Below are 3,793 nucleotides of genomic sequence, written 5' to 3'. Positions count from 1 at the left end.
GAGGAGGGTAGAATCGCACGCCGTAGGAGGGTATAATCGCACGCCGGAGGAGGGGAGAATCGCACGCCGGAGGAGGGGAGAATCGCGTTGCAGGTGGGTCTTCGTCTTCTTGTCCGGCCGAGTGAGTGAGAGGAGTGAGCAGTGAGATGAGAGATGAGAGAGGCGATATGTGATGAGGGTATGGGTTTAGAAGATAGGAAATAAAGGAGAGGGCAATATTGTCCTCTCACTCAAGGTGGGGGTATTTTGGGTATATTCGAAAAAAACTAACCGATTTTCATTCATTTCTCACGGTCGGCTAATGGCAGGGACCAATTTGAAATTTTTTGAATTTTTAGGGGGTGGCTTTGACGTTTCGAAAAGTACAGGGGGTGGCGTTGAATAACGACCGAAGTTCAAGGGGTGGCAATGCAATTTTCTCTTTGTATAATTGAAATAAGAATAATTTACAATGTCATTCCCTGGAGAATGCCAATATTATAAAAACATCCCATCTCTTTCACTAAATTAGACTCATACCTTTTTATCGTCTGTTTCTATTTCGTGGTGTTTTGAAATGACAATTTATTCATTTGAGGAAAACACCATTATCTTACTACCCCAAAAATACCCCTCTTTACCTGTACCGTTTAATTCTCACTTTCATCACTTTCTTTCCTTCTATCCTTCTCTCCCTACCTGCACTCGTGATTCCGGCGATTTCCAACCGAGTTGCTAATTCTGTCACAGGCGAGTAGATTCATATGTATATATGCTGATGTCTTGTCGGTATAAATATTAGAGGTAGCAGAGCCCAATAATGGAGTTAGTGATTCCAATCTGGATGCTCTCCATTGAGGGGTTCTCACTGTGAGAGCGTTCCCGTGGGAGAAAAACCCTAGAAAAGCCCCCTCGGCCCTCGGCCCTCAGCCACAACTCTACCTTCTCCTCCCTCTCTCTCGCTCGCTCTGGTTTTTTATTTCTTACTCTGGAACCCTAATCCTCACCTTTTGAATTCATCTCTGTTAGCAATCGCCGATCAAAATGACTCTAACAGGTCGATTCTGGGAGCTAATGAAGAAATACGGGAAGGTCACTTTGGGCGTTCACTTCTCCGTGTCTGGTGCCTCTATGACGGGACTCTACATCGCCATTAAAAACAACGTTGACTTCGAATCTCTTCTCAGCAAAGTCGGTATATCCGGTATGGCCAAAGAAGACTCCGAGAAGATTGAAACATCGATGCCTCAATCCGAGACTCCCGATGGATTCGCCCTCGAAGAGTTGCAGGAACTTTCCATCCCATCTGATCAACAGTTGAAGAAGAGGTCTCGGACGGCCGAGTTGGTAGCTTCCAGTGTCGGAGCACTTGCCTTGGCTGTTCTATGGAACAAAGCTTTGTTCCCTATCCAGGTTCCGATCACTGTTGCTCTCCGAATGCAAGATTCCTGGCGTGGAGAAGAATTATCAAGAGCCATGGACATTAAATGGTGAAAGCTTATCCATTTGAGTATTCATATATGTACTCTTGATATTTGAATCCAGAAAGAAGCTAGTTGGGGAAGACGAGAGGAGGATTTCCTTCAAACTGGTAAAAGTTCAGTTCGGCTTTTTTTTAAACTTGTGTGTGTGTGTGTGCATTCGATTTTGTTCATAAATTCTAGATATACCCAAATGAAAACAATTGAATGCGTCTTCTTCTTCTCTCACATGTTTTTCTGGTTTCTTTCTTCGTTTGAATTTCGGTGAGAGATATTAGATTCATGCCCATTCTTCTCCAACGTTCTTGTTTGTGGCGAAATCGATTTGGGTCCTAATGGGGGTAATTTCGGTAGTTCATTATTTTTAAGGGGAAAATGATATTTAAAAAAAAAAATGAACTATCAGCATTCTTGATATATGTTGTAACAGAGACTTACGGTATAGGGCCTGAATCTAATTTGATAAAAGAGTAGGAGTGTTTTTATAATATTGGCATTCTCCTGGGTGGAGTTGTAAATAAATAAAAGTAAAACCATTGTTTTAAAACTAAAGCGAGCAAGGGAGCTAGTCACAAATTCCTAGGGTGTCAATCAGTCGGGTCGGGTCACCTTGCACTGTGACTGGTCTGTTCCTCATATTCTAGGTATGATCCCATTTATAAATGGTCAATCAAGTACTCATCTTTAATTGGGCTAAACGTGGTCTTAGATGGGCTTTAAGAGGGCTAATGACACATTTATCACTAAATGAACTATAATTGAGTTTCAATCATGTTGGGCTTAGTAAATGGGCTCAAAACAAGTTCTAAGTGGGGCTATAAACGGATTTTAAACATATGCTTTCAATCATTGGATAGCATCCTTACATTGCGAAGTATCGATTAATAAATCTGTCTGGCTCCAACCCGATGCATTTATTAATTGGGTCGGGCTTGTCAGGTTTTAAACGGTTAGATTCGGTTGGACCTACGAGGCCGAACCTGGAATTGACTCGCCTAATCACAGTTCATAAACTCGGAATCTATAGTTGGATTGGATCAGTCCAGCCAGTTCTGATCCAAATCAGCCAGAATCTGATGAAATCTGTCCTAACCCAAGATTATGAATGCAAATCGGCCGATATTGATATCAACTTCAGCAGATTGGTTCGATCTGATTTGGATTCTTGAATTGCTGCACCCAGTAAAACTGGTATTACCAGCATGGTCTTCTGGAAATTGCAACAGGTCAACTTCAGGCTGGGTAGTTTACGTCATCATCTTTTAAACCGGATCAGACCAGTAATTAAGCCATACAATTTGAATAACGTGAGCAGTAAAATATTGTCTTCTTCTTCATTGTTTTCTATTCTGGCAGCCCGAGTGAAAATTGAGGGTTGAGGAGGTAGAGTAATGTGAGATAGCGATCCATGGCGGAAGAATCGGGCAGTGAGTTGAAACGCTTCCCCTGCTACACCCTTGTGTCTGAAATGGATAAGAGCGGATCAAGTCTTTGTACGAGAATGATTCTTGTATCGGGCTGATCCACACAGATGCATGAAATTCACCCAACAATCAATTCTATGGTGGATTCCATTTGTATGAATCAACCCGTACGAGAATGGTTCAATTCTCGTACAAGAACTTGATCCACATTCGAAATGGATCCCCTTGTAGCCAAAAGCCATGGCAGAAATCCCTGTCTTGGAGTCTTGGAATAGAATTTGAAAGGAAAAATATAGAAGGAGAGAAGACTAGTTGAAGAAATAGCAGACAAAACTCACAGCTTGCTATAGTACTTAAGACCCTAAAACGTATACCGACTGAACAAAGGGTTCTGCCAGTATCTCCCGGGACTTACAATATATAGAGGGCTGACCGCACTCAATTAAGGGACTTTGGGCCAAAAGAAAAAAACAGACCGTTTGCTGATATGACCAAAGACGCTAGCCCACTCTTAATTAAGGGCACTCCTTTACCTACAAAGGTCACCAAATTGCTTGAGCAGTTCGCTGAATTATCCTGTAAGAGTTTCCTACGGGATTACTGTCCATGAGGGATATTCCACAGTAGATCGATCTAATCCCAAGATCTTGCGGATTGGGATCCTCTCTAACACCAACGATCCTCCAACTATCCATCCAAAGATTAAAAAGGTTTGGACACACATCCCCAAGTATTGGCAAGTGTTGGGATGTGTGACCAAGCCCCTGCAGTCCTTGGATGATCATTGAAAGGGCGTCGGAGGGTGCAATCGTTGGAAAGGAGCCTGATCCGAATCTTATTGCATCCGATATCCCTAACCAGATGATAGGAAGACGAGTGATTCCAGCGTTTCATCGACGGCTCATTCGT

At 42.6% G+C, this 3,793-nt stretch overlaps 1 pseudogene; it reads left to right on the top strand.

Moving 5' to 3' along the window:
• Positions 1-571: 571 nt before the first annotated feature.
• On the top strand, positions 572-1,688 carry LOC122083369 (annotated as a pseudogene).
• Positions 1,689-3,793: the final 2,105 nt, after the last annotated feature.

The sequence above is a fragment of the Macadamia integrifolia genome, chromosome 1 (assembly GCF_013358625.1).
Source record: "Macadamia integrifolia cultivar HAES 741 chromosome 1, SCU_Mint_v3, whole genome shotgun sequence".
NCBI lineage: Eukaryota > Viridiplantae > Streptophyta > Magnoliopsida > Proteales > Proteaceae > Macadamia > Macadamia integrifolia.
This window is presented reverse-complemented; position numbering and strand designations above follow the sequence as displayed.